Source organism: Haliotis rufescens, unplaced genomic scaffold, assembly GCF_023055435.1.
Source record: "Haliotis rufescens isolate VD_foot unplaced genomic scaffold, xgHalRufe1.0.p SCAF_29, whole genome shotgun sequence".
Lineage (NCBI taxonomy): Eukaryota > Metazoa > Mollusca > Gastropoda > Lepetellida > Haliotidae > Haliotis > Haliotis rufescens.
In genome coordinates, this window is record NW_025963990.1 from 4,141,101 (window position 1) to 4,159,419 (window position 18,319).

An 18,319-nucleotide genomic window follows, 5' to 3' on the forward strand; every position below is an offset into this window, starting at 1 on the left:
CGTAGGCAGCCCATGTTAGGCGGTTGTGCGGCTTCTTCCGGTTCATTTTTTACCATGCTATTATTGAGAGTGTTTTGTTGTGTCAACAGCTGGGGATATTTTGCAAATTACATCCGCCATTTTAGGTTTGTTTTCATTATCATGAATACCCTCAATGTCTCGTAAACCATGGTTTGATAATGGCGGAGTTTGCAACATCAACTTTTTTGTTTATGGAAATAACAGAACTGAGAAATCGCCCAGTGTACTTAAATTTAATTTGGATAAATAGGTTTGTTTACATAGGTTAAGTTGTTTATATAAAAACCAAGGTCACATTCTTGATTAACTATATTTTTTTCTTTACTTTAAGGTTATATTTGTCTACGGTTATATCGAACTCAAAGGGACCACTTATTTTAGGTCGTTATAACCGTAGTTCGTTATAAGCATATATATAGCAAATTGACGGGTCCAAAAAGCATTTCGTTATATCCGTCAGTTCGTAATAAGCGTGTTCGTCATGTATGTATGTACTCAAATCGTGGGGGGGGGGGGGGGGCTTTTTCTGCCGAGGTCTTGACAATGTAAAAATTTCATGTGTTTTAGTAAAATGTCGCTTGTCCAGCCAAATTGGTAAAGGTAGAACAAAATGAACCACCACACTAAGAAAGCTCCGATTGTGCGAGCTTTTCCCTTTCATTTAGCCTTAAAACCTCCCTAAAGGTGGCTTCATTCTCATGGCAGACCTGCAGATCCAACCTCGAGTTTTGACTGATATCGACATTGTTAACTGCTCTGTAACTTGAGCCAAGGCACTTGATGGGCGGGACAAAGGGACCGGAAGCGTAGCCTCCTTAAGTGGACAGCACACATCCTTCCGTTCAGTCTCTCATAGACTAACATCTAGTCTCTGAAATGAATATATCGTACAAAAAACCCCAGTTGTTCAGTTATCTTAATAAAAATTATAATAAAAGGGAGCCCAGAGACTCTCTTTTTTTTTATACTGCAGTATCTAGACTTGCCAAACATTATTGACTTGCATGGGCTGTATTTGATATATTTGTATCAGGGTCTGTATGAAAGACTAAGTCTCCCATACAGACCCTGAAACGAAAATATCCAAAATATCAGTTTGTTGGCAAAGTGGAATTTGAAAGAATTGAAAAAATGTAATATGATTGCCAGCTGGCCCAAACCTAGACCCCAGTTTGAAGTAAACAGAGGTGGGGTGAGGTGAGGTGAGGTGAGGTGAGGTGAGGGGAAATGGGGTTTAACGTCGCGTCCAAGTTTATGGCACTTACATAGCGACGTGCATGCACGTGTGTGTGTGTGTGTGTGTGTGTGTGTGTGTGTGTGTGTGTGCTTGTACTAGTCCGGACTGATGCCGATTTACAGTGCTAGCACACTGAGATACCATGCCGCAGTTTAACATGAATACAATCTTTAAACGTCTTCGTATGACGCGACCGGGATCGAACCTCGGACCTTCCGCTCTCCGGGCGGACGCTTTACCACTAGACCACGGAGGCGGGCGGATGTCAATAGAAGGATTCTATTATGTAGATCATGAAATAATTTTGCACGTCTAGATTTCTCCAGTAAATGAAGATTCTCTGGGAACGTTTCTAGTATATGAATATTAAAAAATAAAATAAACATTTGAAACATTTTCATTTCTGAAACTAAATGCTAGTCTATTTACTGTTTCTGCTCATTGTGGCCATTGACAAACACGCGGGTATAGACAAAGCGTAAGTGAGTGAGTGAGGTGGGTTTAACGCCGCTTTTAACAGTATTCCAGTTATATCACGGCGTGTCAGCTTAATGTGGGAGGAAAGCCCGAAGTGATGCAGGTTTACCACTTCGGGGAAACCCAAGAGCACGGGTATGGTGTGACAAACCTAGAAACCAGGGCGAACCGGGATTCGAACCAACAATCGTAGGTGTCTGGCGTACCCAAGGGACGCAACTCTGCACAGCGAATTGCCACCCGTGCCCGTGACAAAATGTACGACTAAACATGGCGGCAGGCTCCCCGTGATGTGAATGAAAGCCCTTTTCCCACTTCCCAGGAAGCTTGACTTGTATTCCCCCCATGGAGCTGAGAATACGATTTGAACGGAGGACCGGGAATAACTTTCACATGATCTATAATAAAAATACATTCTCCAAGAGAAAGGGACATTGTTCATCAAGATACAGTAAACTACGGTTATAACGAACACGCTTATAACGAACTGACGGATATAACGAACTTACTTTTTTGTCCCTAAAATTTGCTGTAGTTATTCTGTATATGTGCCTATAACGAACTACGGTTATAACGAACTAAAATTAGTGGTCCCTTTGAGTTCGTTATAACCGTAGTTTACTGTACTTCATACAATTAATGATATGATGTTTCCAATTATGGACGTATCCAAATAGGAGCTTTTTACTGATCAAGCGTGTTCAAGGTGTAATTCCTGTCATTTCTCGTCATGACATCACATTGTAACATTTATGCGCTTATGAACTCCGCTGAACTCCATGAAGGAGCGAAAGTACCTATCATATATCGATGATTATTTTTGACATCGTAGTTACTTTTTTATACGTGCACATTAAGCAAGTATGGATATATTGAAAATCTTGAAATTAACTCAAGCGTGAATTAAATGCGAAAAAATCGAGTGATCTTTGTTCGTATTAATGAAAATTCGCATTTATGTCTCCAAAATAACTACGAAGAATAAGACGGCCTCACTGCACACTTTAGTCAGTATAAGATGATATGATATGCGGTGTCTGTGATGATATATCTCGGTACCTGTCGAGTCAACGTGACAGCCTTTAAAGCCCCAGTCGATGCTTGCTTGATATGACCTGTAAATTCTCAAGCTGAATGCGGACAAGCGACTTACTTTCTCGAGATTTTGTAATGATAGTTGCCGAGTTTGATAGTCCTCTGTAGGAGTGCTTCGTCCCCGTGATCAAAGCCACCGCGTGCCACTGCCGAACCTCATGGACTGCTTGTATAACCCAGGGGCGTGACGCTATCAGGTGATAGCACAGATATATATTACAAGGTCAATAGTAGTTTCACCGCCTCCGAGGTCTAGTGGTAGAGCGTCCGCCCGGAGAGCGGAAGGTCCGGGGTTCGATCCCCGACCGCGTCATACCAAAAGACGTTAAAAGACGGTACTTGTTGTTACCATGTCTGGCGCTCGGCATTAAGGGGCTAAAACAAGGACTGGTCGGCTCGGAGTCAGTATACTGTGTCTGAGTGGGGTATTCAAGTTAAACTGCGGCATGGTATCTCAGTGAGCTAGCACTATAAATCGGCATCAGTCCGGACTAGTACAAACAGCCACACACACACACACGTGCATGCACGTCGCTATATAAGTGCAATAATCTTGGACGCGACGTTAAACCCGATTTCACCTCAACACCTCACCAATAGTAGTGTCGGTAGGTTGGCGTTAATTGGTCCTGAGGTTGCAAGTCCCAGTCCACAGGGTTTCAATAGAACCAAACTCTAGCTCGACCTCAGTCGACAAGGGAATAATTCTATCCCGGAATTACCCCTGGATCAGGTTACAAAAGAAAGGTGTTTTTTTACGCATGCACAAAATCCTACTTGAAGTTTTGCATTATCTGAAAGCGGTTTTGAGCTGCTCTTGCTGACGAGTAAAGGGGGACTTTGCTGATGAAGTCCTCACGTTTTATGATGCTTTTCAATCTGACTGCTGTTGATTACTCTAAATATACAGTAACAATGTCTAACCACAACACACCTATTACACGTGTAGACTTGAAATGACCACCAGGTAATTTTGCATGGTCCCCCTTTAAATAAGAACTTATTGGCTAATTGACTCTTGGTCAGAGTGATTGTTGTGGTACGGATGTACGGAAGCCTTATAGGGCCATTTGTTTTTATTTTTTGTTGTTGAAATTTCAAGATAAGTTGAAATTTCAAGATAATAAGTTGAAATTTCAAGTTATAATCTTAACATTTCAACTTATTTTATTGAAATTTCAACTTAGTTTGTATCTTGAAATTTCAACATCAAGAAAAAGAATTTAAAAAACCCAAAGGCCCTAAAAGGCTTCCGTACGGATGCGACTTGTCATCCCTTTCTCATACGTACGGCATGAAAAAAACTCTCTTGACGGAATGTCAAACTACCAGACATCGTTCTTGAGTGGAACTCAGAGAACGCCACAATTCGGTTTTCACCAGTTTGTGTATGTGGATACGTCCTCAAAACGAAAAACATACACCAGGACGGCCAGCCAGGGACGGGTTCAACAAAGCGATCTGAACAACCGTAAGCCTTTGTTAAACTATGGGAGTTACGATATCCTTAGCGCTGAGATAGCTTTGTGCAACGGGTCCCTGTTCGTCTTCCATGACAGCCAATCGTATAAGTGAGTGAGTGAGTGAGTATGGTTTTACGCCGCTTTTAGCAATATTCCAGCAATATCACGGCGGGGGACACCAGAAATGGGCTTCACACATTGTACCCATGTCGGGAATCGAACCCGGGTCTTCGGCGTGACGAGCGAACGCTTTAACCACTAGGCTACCCGACCGCCCCCAATCGTATAATGTCCCACTTAAATTACTTTAAAGGCATTGTCTCATTGTTGCGCCACAAATCCTGGGCACAATTGAAATTCGATTTGAACAACATATGACCAACCTTAATACATTTTACTAGGCTGGAAACAATCACCGAAACATTGCAAAACACAAAACACGAATTTCTTATGACGTTCTTATGACGTCATCATGCAGTTGACGTCATCCATGAGACGGCGAGTCTCCGTGGTCTAATGGTAGAGCGTCCGCCCGGAGAGCGGAAGGTCCGGGGTTCGATCCCTAGCCGCGTCACACCAAAAGACGTTAAAAGATGGTACTTGTTGTTACCCTGTCTGGCGCTCGGCATTAAGGGGCTAAAACAAGGACTGGTCGGCTCGGAGTCAGTATACTGTGTCCGAGTGGGGTATTCATGTTAAACTGCGGCATGGTATCTCAGTGGGATAGCACTATAAATCGGCATCAGTCCGGACTAGTCCGTCGCTATTTAAATGCAATCATATTGCCCGGCATTTTATCTTGGTTGGTTGGCTGCTTGTTCAATGGGTCAAATGAGAGAACGCCTTAAACCAAAGGTGAGTTTATGACAGTACGTATCAATGTCATTCGTACCTCGACTGTGCCCTCGTAAAGAACTCGGTAACATTGTTGATAAGGGAGTGGGCCAAGGCAACTGGTTTACTGTCAAGCATCCTATCCTTCCGTGTTCATGTTATGGAGACGGCATGCATAAGCTGAGAGTTGAAAGTCTACGGGTGTTTGCGAGTGCATACCTTGGTATATGCGTGTGGTTTACAGAACGTGTAGGCATGGCGTAGGTAAGTGTTTGCCTTGGTATATGCGTCTGGTTTACAGAACGTGTAGGCATGGCGTACGTAAGTGTATGCCTTGATATATGCGTCTGGTTTACAGAACGTGTAGGCATGGCGTAGGTAAGTGTATACTTTGATATGTTAGCGTGGGATTTACAGAACGTGTAGGCGTGGCGTACGTGAGTGTATACTTTGATATGTTAGCGTGATGTTTACAGAACGTGTAGGCATGGCGTAGGTAAGTGTATACTTTGATATGTTAGCGTGGGATTTACAGAACGTGTAGGCATGGCGTAGGTAAGTGTATACTTTGATATGTTAGCGTGGGATTTACAGAACGTGTAGGCATGGCGTACGTAAGTGTATACTTTGATATGTTAGTGTGGGATTTACAGAACGTGTAGGCATGGCGTACGTAAGTGTATACTTTGATATGTTAGCGTGGGGTTTACAGAACGTGTAGGCATGGCGTACGTAACTGTATACTTTGATATGTTAGCGTGGGGTTAACAGAACGTGTAGGCATGGCGTAGGTAAGTGTATACTTTGATATGTTAGTGTGGGGTTTACAGAACGTGTAGGCATGGCGTACGTAAGTGTATACTTTGATATGTTAGCGTGATGTTTACAGAACGTGTAGGCATGGCGTACGTAAGTGTATACTTTGATATGTTAGCGTGGGATTTACAGAACGTGTAGGCATGGCGTAGGTAAGTGTATACTTTGATATGTTAGCGTGGGATTTACAGAACGTGTAGGCATGGCGTACGTAAGTGTATACTTTGATATGTTAGCGTTGGATTTACAGAACGTGTAGGCATGGCGTACGTAAGTGTATGCTTTGATATGTTAGCGTGAGGTTTACAGAACGTGTAGGCATGACGTACGTAAGTGTATACTTTGATATGTTAGCGTGGGATTTACAGAACGTGTAGGCATGGCGTACGTAAGTGTATACTTTGATATGTTAGTGTGGGATTTACAGAACGTGTAGGCATGGCGTACGTAAGTGTATACTTTGATATGTTAGCGTGGGGTTTACAGAACGTGTAGGCATGGCGTACGTAACTGTATACTTTGATATGTTAGCGTGGGGTTAACAGAACGTGTAGGCATGGCGTAGGTAAGTGTATACTTTGATATGTTAGTGTGGGGTTTACAGAACGTGTAGGCATGGCGTACGTAAGTGTATACTTTGATATGTTAGCGTGAGGTTTACAGAACGTGTAGGCATGGCGTACGTAAGTGTATACTTTGATATGTTAGCGTGGTATTTACAGAACGTGTAGGCATGGCGTAGGTAAGTGTATACTTTGATATGTTAGAGTGGGATTTACAGAACGTGTAGGCATGGCGTACGTAAGTGTATACTTTGATATGTTAGCGTGGGATTTACAGAACGTGTAGGCATGACGTAGGTAAGTGTATACTTTGATATGTAAGCGTGAGGTTTACAGAACGCGTAGGCATGACGTACGTTAGTGTATACTTTGATATGTTAGTGTGGGATTTACAGAACGTGTAGGCATGGCGTACGTAAGTGTATACTTTGATATGTTAGCGTGAGGTTTACAGACCGTGTAGGCATGACGTACGTAAATGTATACTTTGATATGTTAGCGTGGGATTTACAGAACGTGTAGGCATGGCGTACGTAACTGTATACTTTGATATGTTAGCGTTGGATTTACAGAACGTGTAGGCATGGCGTAGGTAAGTGTATACTTTGATATGTTAGTGTGGGGTTTACAGAACGTGCAGGCATGGCGTAGGTACGTAAGTTTATACTTTGATATGTTAGTGTGGGGTTTACAGAACTTGTAGGCATGGCGTACGTAAGTGTATACTTTGATATGTTAGCATGGGGTTTACAGAACGTGTAGGCATGGCGTAGGTAAGTGTATACTTTGATATGTTAGCGTGGGGTTTACAGAACGTGTAGGCATGGCGTAGGTAAGTGTATACTTTGATATGTTAGTGTGGGGTTTACAGAACGTGTAGGCATGGCGTACGTAAATGTATACTTAGATATGTTAGCTTGGGATTTACAGAACGTGTAGGCATGGCGTAGGTAAGTGTATACTTTGATATGTTAGCGTGAGGTTTACAGAACGTGTAGGCATGGCGTACGTAAGTGTATACTTTGATATGTTAGCGTGGGGGTTACAGAACGGGTAGGCATGGCGTAGCTAAGTGTATACTCTGATATGTTAGTGTGGGATTTACAGAACGTGTAGGCATGGCGTACGTAAGTGTATACTTTGATATGTTAGTGTGGGATTTACAGAACGTGTAGGCATGGCGTACGTAAGTGTATACTCTGATATGTTAGTGTGGGGTTTACAGAACGTGTAGGCATGGCGTACATAAGTGTATACTTTGATATGTTAGTGTGGGATTTACAGAACGTGTAGGCATGGCGTAGGTAAGTGTATACTTTGATATGTTAGTGTGGGGTTTACAGAACGTGTAGGCATGGCGTACGTAAGTGTATAATCTGATATGTTAGCGTGGGGTTTACAGAACGTGTAGGCATGGCGTAGGTAAGTGTATACTTTGATATGTTAGCTCGGGATTTACAGAACGTGTAGGCATGGCGTACGTAAGTGTATACTTTGATATGTTAGCGTGAGGTTTACAGAACGTGTAGGCATGGCGTAGGTAAGTGTATACTTTGATATGTTAGCGTGGGGGTTACAGAACGGGTAGGCATGGCGTAGCTAAGTGTATACTCTGATATGTTAGTGTGGGATTTACAGAACGTGTAGGCATGGCGTACGTAAGTGTATACTTTGATATGTTAGTGTGGGATTTACAGAACGTGTAGGCATGGCGTACGTAAGTGTATACTCTGATATGTTAGTGTGGGGTTTACAGAACGTGTAGGCATGGCGTACGTAAGTGTATACTTTGATATGTTAGTGTGGGATTTACAGAACGTGTAGGCATGGCGTAGGTAAGTGTATACTTTGATATGTTAGTGTGGGGTTTACAGAACGTGTAGGCATGGCGTGAGTAAGTGTATAATCTGATATGTTAGCGTGGGGTTTACAGAACGGGTAGGCATGGCGTACGTAAGTGTATACTTTGATATGTTAGTGTGGGATTTACAGAACGTGTAGGCATGGCGTAGGTAAGTGTATACTTTGATATGTTAGTGTGGGGTTTACAGAACGTGTAGGCATGGCGTACGTAAGTGTATACTTTGATATGTTAGCGTGATGTTTACAGAACGTGTAGGCATGGCGTACGTAAGTGTATACTTTGATATGTTAGCGTGGTATTTACAGAACGTGTAGGCATGGCGTAGGTAAGTGTATACTTTGATATGTTAGAGTGGGATTTACAGAACGTGTAGGCATGGCGTACGTAAGTGTATACTTTGATATGTTAGCGTGGGATTTACAGAACGTGTAGGCATGGCGTACGTAAGTGTATACTTTGATATGTAAGCGTGAGGTTTACAGAACGCGTAGGCATGACGTACGTTAGTGTATACTTTGATATGTTAGTGTGGGATTTACAGAACGTGTAGGCATGGCGTACGTAAGTGTATACTTTGATATGTTAGCGTGAGGTTTACAGACCGTGTAGGAATGACGTACGTAAATGTATACTTTGATATGTTAGCGTGGGATTTACAGAACGTGTAGGCATGGCGTAGGTAACTGTATACTTTGATATGTTAGCGTTGGATTTACAGAACGTGTAGGCATGGCGTAGGTAAGTGTATACTTTGATATGTTAGTGTGGGGTTTACAGAACGTGCAGGCATGGCGTAGGTACGTAGGTTTATACTTTGATATGTTAGTGTGGGGTTTACAGAACTTGTAGGCATGGCGTACGTAAGTGTATACTTTGATATGTTAGCATGGGGTTTACAGAACGTGTAGGCATGGCGTAGGTAAGTGTATACTTTGATATGTTAGTGTGGGGTTTACAGAACGTGTAGGCATGGCGTAGGTAAGTGTATACTTTGATATGTTAGTGTGGGGTTTACAGAACGTGTAGGCATGGCGTACGTAAATGTATACTTAGATATGTTAGCTTGGGATTTACAGAACGTGTAGGCATGGCGTAGGTAAGTGTATACTTTGATATGTTAGCGTGAGGTTTACAGAACGTGTAGGCATGGCGTAGGTAAGTGTATACTTTGATATGTTAGCGTGGAGGTTACAGAACGGGTAGGCATGGCGTAGCTAAGTGTATACTCTGATATGTTAGTGTGGGATTTACAGAACGTGTAGGCATGGCGTACGTAAGTGTATACTTTGATATGTTAGTGTGGGATTTACAGAACGTGTAGGCATGGCGTACGTAAGTGTATACTCTGATATGTTAGTGTGGGGTTTACAGAACGTGTAGGCATGGCGTACGTAAGTGTATACTTTGATATGTTAGTGTGGGATTTACAGAACGTGTAGGCATGGCGTAGGTAAGTGTATACTTTGATATGTTAGTGTGGGGTTTACAGAACGTGTAGGCATGGCGTACGTAAGTGTATAATCTGATATGTTAGCGTGGGGTTTACAGAACGTGTAGGCATGGCGTACGTAAGTGTATACTTTGATATGTTAGCGTGGGATTTACAGAACGTGTAGGCATGGCGTACGTAAGTGTATACTTTGATATGTTAGCGTGAGGTTTACAGAACGTGTAGGCATGGCGTAGGTAAGTGTATACTTTGATATGTTAGCGTGGGGGTTACAGAACGTGTAGGCATGGCGTACGTAAGTGTATACTCTGATATGTTAGTGTGGGGTTTACAGAACGTGTAGGCATGGCGTACGTAAGTGTATACTTTGATATGTTAGTGTGGGATTTACAGAACGTGTAGGCATGGCGTACGTAAGTGTATACTCTGATATGTTAGTGTGGGGTTTACAGAACGTGTAGGCATGGCGTAGGTAAGTGTATACTTTGATATGTTAGTGTGGGGTTTACAGAACGTGTAGGCATGGCGTACGTAAATGTATACTTAGATATGTTAGCTTGGGATTTACAGAACGTGTAGGCATGGCGTACGTAAGTGTATACTTTGATATGTTAGCGTGAGGTTTATAGAACGTGTAGGCATGGCGTAGGTAAGTGTATACTTTGATATGTTAGCGTGGGGGTTACAGAACGGGTAGGCATGGCGTACGTAAATGTATACTTAGATATGTTAGCTTGGGATTTACAGAACGTGTAGGCATGGCGTAGGTAAGTGTATACTTTGATATGTTAGCGTGAGGTTTACAGAACGTGTAGGCATGGCGTAGGTAAGTGTATACTTTGATATGTTAGCGTGGGGGTTACAGAACGGGTAGGCATGGCGTAGCTAAGTGTATACTCTGATATGTTAGTGTGGGATTTACAGAACGTGTAGGCATGGCGTACGTAAGTGTATACTTTGATATGTTAGTGTGGGATTTACAGAACGTGTAGGCATGGCGTACGTAAGTGTATACTCTGATATGTTAGTGTGGGGTTTACAGAACGTGTAGGCATGGCGTACGTAAGTGTATACTTTGATATGTTAGTGTGGGATTTACAGAACGTGTAGGCATGGCGTAGGTAAGTGTATACTTTGATATGTTAGTGTGGGGTTTACAGAACGTGTAGGCATGGCGTACGTAAGTGTATAATCTGATATGTTAGCGTGGGGTTTACAGAACGTGTAGGCATGGCGTACGTAAGTGTATACTTTGATATGTTAGCTCGGGATTTACAGAACGTGTAGGCATGGCGTAGGTAAGTGTATACTTTGATATGTTAGTGTGGGGTTTACAGAACGTTTAGGCATGGCGTACGTAACTGTATACTTTGATATGTTAGTGTGGGGTATACAGAACGTGTAGGCATGACGTACGTAAGTGTATACTTTGATATGTTAGCATGGGGTTTACAGAACGTGTAGGCATGGCGTACGTAAGTGTATACTTTGATATGTTAGCGTGGGGTTTACAGAACGTGTAGGCATGGCTTAGGTAAGTGTATACTTTGATATGCTAGCTTGGGGGTTACAGAACGGGTAGGCATGGCGTAGCTAAGTGTATACTCTGATATGTTAGTGTGGGATTTACAGAACGTGTAGGCATGGCGTACGTAAGTGTATACTTTGATATGTTAGTGTGGGATTTACAGAACGTGTAGGCATGGCGTACGTAAGTGTATACTCTGATATGTTAGTGTGGGGTTTACAGAACGTGTAGGCATGGCGTAGGTAAGTGTTTACTTTGATATGTTAGTGTGGGGTTTACAGAACGTGTAGGCATGGCGTACGTAAATGTATACTTAGATATGTTAGCTTGGGATTTACAGAACGTGTAGGCATGGCGTAGGTAAGTGTATACTTTGATATGTTAGCGTGGGGGTTACAGAACGGGTAGGCATGGCGTACGTAAATGTATACTTAGATATGTTAGCTTGGGATTTACAGAACGTGTAGGCATGGCGTAGGTAAGTGTATACTTTGATATGTTAGCGTGAGGTTTACAGAACGTGTAGGCATGGCGTAGGGAAGTGTATACTTTGATATGTTAGCGTGGGGGTTACAGAACGTGTAGGCATGGCGTAGCTAAGTGTATACTCTGATATGTTAGTGTGGGATTTACAGAACGTGTAGGCATGGCGTACGTAAGTGTATACTTTGATATGTTAGTGTGGGATTTACAGAACGTGTAGGCATGGCGTACGTAAGTGTATACTCTGATATGTTAGTGTGGGGTTTACAGAACGTGTAGGCATGGCGTACGTAAGTGTATACTTTGATATGTTAGTGTGGGATTTACAGAACGTGTAGGCATGGCGTAGGTAAGTGTATACTTTGATATGTTAGTGTGGGGTTTACAGAACGTGTAGGCATGGCGTACGTAAGTGTATAATCTGATATGTTAGCGTGGGGTTTACAGAACGTGTAGGCATGGCGTACGTAAGTGTATACTTTGATATGTTAGCTCGGGATTTACAGAACGTGTAGGCATGGCGTACGTAAGTGTATACTTTGATATGTTAGTGTGGGGTTTACAGAACGTTTAGGCATGGCGTACGTAACTGTATACTTTGATATGTTAGTGTGGGGTATACAGAACGTGTAGGCATGACGTACGTAAGTGTATGCCTTGATATGTTAGCGTGGGATTTACAGAACGTGCAGCCATGGCGTACGTAAGTGTATACTTTGATATGTTAGCATGGGATTTACAGAACGTGCAGGCGTGGCGTAGGTACGTAAGTGTATACTTTGATATGTTAGCGTTGGATTTACAGAACGTGTAGGCATGGCGTAGGTAAGTGTATGCCTTGAAATGTTAGTGTGGGATTTACAGAACGTGTAGGCATGGCGTAGGTAAGTGTATACTTTTATATGTTAGTGTGGGATTTACAGAACGTGTAGGCATGGCGTAGGTAAGTGTATACTTTGATATGTTAGTGTGGGATTTACAGAACGTGTAGGCATGGCGTAGGTAAGTGTATACTTTGATATGTTAGCGTGGGGTTTACAGAACGTGTAGGCATGGCGTAGGTAAGTGTATACTTTGATATGTTAGTGTGGGGTTTACAGAACGTGTAGGCATGGCGTACGTAAGTGTATACTTTGATATGTTAGAGTGGGGTTTACAGAACGTGTAGGCATGGCGTACGTAAGTGTATACTTTGATATGTTAGTGGTGGGTATACAGAACGTGTAGGCATGACGTACGTAAGTGTATGCCTTGATATGTTAGTGTGGGATTTACAGGACGTGTAGGCATGGCGTAGGTAAGTGTACACTTTGATATGTTAGCGTGGGATTTACAGAACGTGCAGCCATGGCGTACGTAAGTGTATACTTTGATATGTTAGCGTGGGGTTTACAGAACGTGTAGGCATGGCGTACGTAAGTGTATACTTTGACATGTTAGCATGGGATTTACAGAACGTGCAGGCGTGGCGTAGGTACGTAAGTGTATACTTTGATATGTTAGCGTTGGATTTACAGAACGTGTAGGCATGGCGTAGGTAAGTGTATGCCTTGAAATGTTAGTGTGGGATTTACAGAACGTGTAGGCATGGCGTAGGTAAGTGTATGCCTTGATATCGTAGCGTGCGGTTTACAAAACGTGTAGGCATGGCGTACGTAAGTGTATGCCTTGATACGTTAGTGTGGGATTTACAGAACGTGTAGGCATGGCGTACGTGAGTGTATGCCTTGATATGTTAGCGTGGGATTTACAGAACGTGTAGGCATGGCGTAGGTTAGTGTATGTGCATTTTGAACGTGACTCAAACTCAAAGCTATGACATTTGTAGCGCTAAGATAGTTTTGTCTAACGGATCCTGGTCGCTCTGTTGAAAACCACATTTTTTACCCAGGTCTTTTCGGGAAAGCCATAAACCTCATTCACTCACTCACGAAATAAGTTTCAGACGTTTCAGTGTAAATCCACGCATGTTTTGGAGGTGTATGTTATAAGGGTAACGCTATTTTTCAGGGCATTATCATTTGCAGAAGCCCGAGGTCTTCCATTAACTGCCCGACGAAGGAGGGCAGTTGAAAAGACCGAGGTCTTCTGCAAATGATAATGCCCTGAAAAAGAACGTTACCGTTATTATAGCTAAAATGTCACTGACCCACTTTTACAAATATGGCAACGTCATAGAACAAACCATATGACGTCATTATAATACGTGACGTCACTTTCTCTACCCTATGACGTCACCTAACAACGGGCTCGATAATGGCCCGTCGTCAAGCAATATGAGGGCATTATCAAGTTACAGTGGCCCGCTCATTTCTGATAACGTGCGGGCAGTTTAATGATAATTCTATCCATTTTAGCTTTAATATAAGGGTAACGCTAGTTTTCAGGGCATTATCATTTGCAGAAGCCTGAGGTCTTCCATTAACTGCCCGACGAAGGAGGGCAGTTGAAAAGACCGAGGGCTTCTGCAAATGATAATGCCCTGAAAAAGAACGTTACCGTTATTATAGCTAAAATGGATGGAATTTGTTATCTAATGAAAAGAAACAACAATATCAGTTTTGAAACATTTACTGCAATCAACACGAATGTCACTGACCCACTTTTACAAATATGGAAACGTCATAGAACAAACCATATGACGTCACTATAATACGTGACGTCACTTTCTCTAGCCTATGACGTCACCTAACAACGGGCTCGATAATGGCCCGTCGTCAAGCAATATGAGGGCATTATCAAGTTACAGTGGCCCGCTCAGTTATAGTTACAATACACCAAGACGAGTTGTTTGGGCAGTAAGAGCACGGTTTGGTTTGGCATTTGATTGACAGACAAAAGGACCGAGGGGCGGTTTAATGATGATTCGATCCATTTTAGCTTTAATATACAATAACGCCACGACACCCCAACCTCTCCCCCATACACAGGAACTAACAAGTTGTCTCTTGAATGGAAATGTAAGATTTGTTTTGTTAAAATGTCTTTTAATAGGTAATAGAAAGAGACCCTGAGAATAAATTCATTTTCAGAACCTGAAATTATCTAGACTTGCCCAAGTACGATCATACACTTGCTTGGGTGTTATCTTTCTTTGGTTTCAGGATCTATATGAGAGACTGGATACGTTGTTGGGGTACAAGCATGTGTTAATTGTTGAAAACCCACTTTGATAGTCTGTCTGTCGCTGTTAGCAATAGTCCAGCAATAGCACGGTCGGGGACACCTGAAATTGGCTTCACACACTGTACCCATGTGTGGATTCGAACCCGGGTCTTCGGCGTGACGAGCGAACGCCTTATCCAATTGACTACCCCACCATTGGATAGACACTTAAACAGATATATCCAATACAGCACATGCAAGTCTATAATATTTAGAAAGTCTTGATCACTGCAGTTTCAGGAAAAGAAGAGAGTCTCTGGCATCCTTTTTATTCCATTGTATTTAGATAATATAACAACGTTTTTCCATGTAATTAGCTAGAGCCCGGGTTCACACAAGCCACTAAATAGTCAGATGATTGGAGATAATCTCTCTAAACTGTTTCACAGTCTTGTCTTTCTTTCAAGCATCTGTACGATGACCTTATCAATGCGAACTCGATTTCCAAGGGCAGCAATCAAATTAAGATTTCATTGATTTTTTGGAAATCTCAATTGTCCCTCCACCCACACAAACATTCATCCAGTCCCGATGGACTGATCGGGGTTAAGACCAAACAGAATGAATTACGTTTGGTTGGTTGGTTTTGTTTGTTGTTTAACGCCACACTCAGCAATATTCCAGCTATATGACGGCAGTCTGTAAAATAATCGAGTCTGAACAAGACAATCCAGTGATTGATATGAACATCGATCCACACAATTTGGATCGATGAAATGCATCAACCAAGTCAGCGAGCCTGACCACCCGATCCCGTTAGTCGCTCTTACGACAACCATAGTCGCCTTTTACGTCAAGCATGGGTTTCTGAAGACCTATTGTACCCCGGATCTATGAATTACGGTAAAATGCAAGCCAGACTTTAAGGTGCCCGTTGTTTCAATATGTTTAATACTGCTTCTCTGTTCGTTTAAAAATGTTTACTGTTTTATAGTTAATGTTGCCCTGTGATATCTCGAGACCCACCTCTGCACCTCCTTTACCCTATGCTTGCTGTGTTCGTCACACTGACAGACAGACGGACAGACGGACATACAGACAGATTATTCAGTAAAAAGGCCATAGCCCAATAATACAGAGAGTGTTTGAATTGCATGAACTATCGATGCTAATGAAGGAGTCGAAAAAGCTTCTCTCAGCCGTTGGACTTTATAGAAATATAAAAATGCGTTATATCAAAAGTAAATTTCAGTAAAAGGTATTACAATTCTAGACTTAATATGCTATTTACGATACATACTTCTTAGAACTGATGACACATACAAACGATACAAGGAATTCATCTTCAATAAACGATCTACAATTTTCTATTCACTATTTACATAATCGGGTAAACGCTTATCTTAATCACCTTGGCTTCTAACAATGTGCGTCTCGCCTTGGCTTCTAACAATGTGCGTCATGGTTAATCGGTGCTTCCACTATCGACCCCTGGTTTGTTCAGGTTCGACTACATGATTGTTGTGTTTGTTTGTTTGTTTGTTTAACACCGCACTTAGCAATATCCCAGCCTTATGACGGCGGTCTGTAAATAATCGAGTCTGGACCAGACAGTCCAGTGATTGCTTAGCCCCCTAGTTTGTTTTTATAGAAAACAGTTTTCTTTGAATCATGAAAATACAAGTTGGGGACAAGTGATACTTGTACAAATATTTGCCACCCCTGTCAAAAAAAGTTAACTACGGCCTTGGATTGACATCAGCAGCATCGTTCTTCGCAACTGGGATACGATGACATGCATTAGACAGCTGGAATATTACGGAGTGCGGTGTTAAACAACGAACAACAACGTTTTGTGTCAGTTTTTTTTGTATATCAGTACTCTAACTGAATACTCTAGAAGCAGTTACAAAAATGGACCTTCTTTGTACTCTTCATATACTGAAAAAGCAAGCTCCGCAGCCTATTTGATCAGACACTGTAATTCCAGCTATGTATGACTTACACTCGTTGTCTGTAACTGAATATGTAACAAGGTTAATCATACACCACTGTCAGATTGCGAGACATTATTACATTTCATCAAACAATTTATCATTGCTGTCGTTATTTACCTCGGAGGGTACCTTTTTAAGTCTACAGCCAACTATGAACCCCACACCAAGCACTTGTAGTATTCATGCCGGGTGCATGCGTCTGGGTGGGGAGGGGGTGACGTATCAAGGTCATGTCGAGCTACTCACGTGCTTGTCACGATCACTGTTGTAGTAGACTCACAGTTGGGGTCAGGTGACACGCGACTGACACGAGTGCACGATGCCATCATTGAAAATACTTGTGTCGAATCAGCAAGTTTCACGTGCAGATATTATATACATAATATTGAAGGTCCAATAATATTTTAGAGGGCATGGGTGGCCCAGTCGTCTAAGGGCACGGGTGGCACTTGGGCACGCCAGAAACCTATGATTGTGGGTTCGAATCCCGGTTCGCCCCAATTATGTTTGTAGGTTTGTCAGCACCATACCCGTGCTCGTGGGTTTCGCCGTAGTGGTAAACGTCTGAGACCTGCATCACTTCGGGCTTTCCTCCCACATTAAGATGACACGCCGCGATATAACTGGAATACTGTTAAAAGCGGCTTTAAACCCAACTCACTCACTCACTGACTCCAATAATATATCTTCACACACATAACACAACGGAGGAACATCACAGAACTAATTATGCCTAATCAGCATTATTACGCTGCAATAGCTGATATTTATACACATACGAAATTCAATATTCTTCAGATTTAAAAATATCTATTTGAATCCATATGTATAACAATAAGATATGCAATATGTCTAACTACTGCTGAATTACATACCAGCTGATTGTGCCTTGTAAGCATATTGTACTCCGCATTTCGTAATATTATTACATACACATATTTCAAAATTTGATATTCTCAAGATTCAGCAATATTTATCAACTTACTTTTTCCGACATTCAACAGTTATATTACAAAATCGTGTCCCATCAAATCCTGACTTTGTTTGAGATGTGTTATCTGTAAAAAAAAAATCAGAACTCTGTGAATTGTTGAATTACCATAATTCAAACATTTATTGATTTGCAGGTGCCAGGATTCTTGAACGTAATATCGAGTTATCGATGAAGACAGGCAGAATTTGCCGAGAATAACATTCATTAATATCATCACGCAAACTCTCGTACTCGTGTCAGCTGATCACTTGTTTTTATCGGGAAGTGGGTCAAGCTCAGCACCAGTGTGCAGTGTAAGGAGTTACGTGAGGAGTTACCTCTACCCCCCCAGCTGCGACTTATTCGGGAAGAAAGGTAGGCGGCACACCTCATGTTATAATTTGTGTATTTAA

General features: G+C 42.1%; 1 protein-coding gene across 4 annotated transcripts in view; it reads left to right on the top strand.

The window, feature by feature from the left end:
- LOC124144428 (solute carrier family 2, facilitated glucose transporter member 3-like) overlaps window positions 1-18,319 on the top strand; it is a 147,311-nt gene that overhangs the window by 11,973 nt on the left and 117,019 nt on the right. For 3 of the 4 annotated variants that reach the window (XM_046513829.2, XM_046513827.2, XM_046513830.2), the window contains exon 2: window positions 18,061-18,281. The gene's annotated coding sequence lies outside the window, so the exon portion shown is untranslated. Of the gene's footprint in view, window positions 1-5,277; window positions 5,392-18,060; window positions 18,282-18,319 lie in introns of those variants that run through there. The other variant, XM_048402807.1, reaches the window with a different exon arrangement.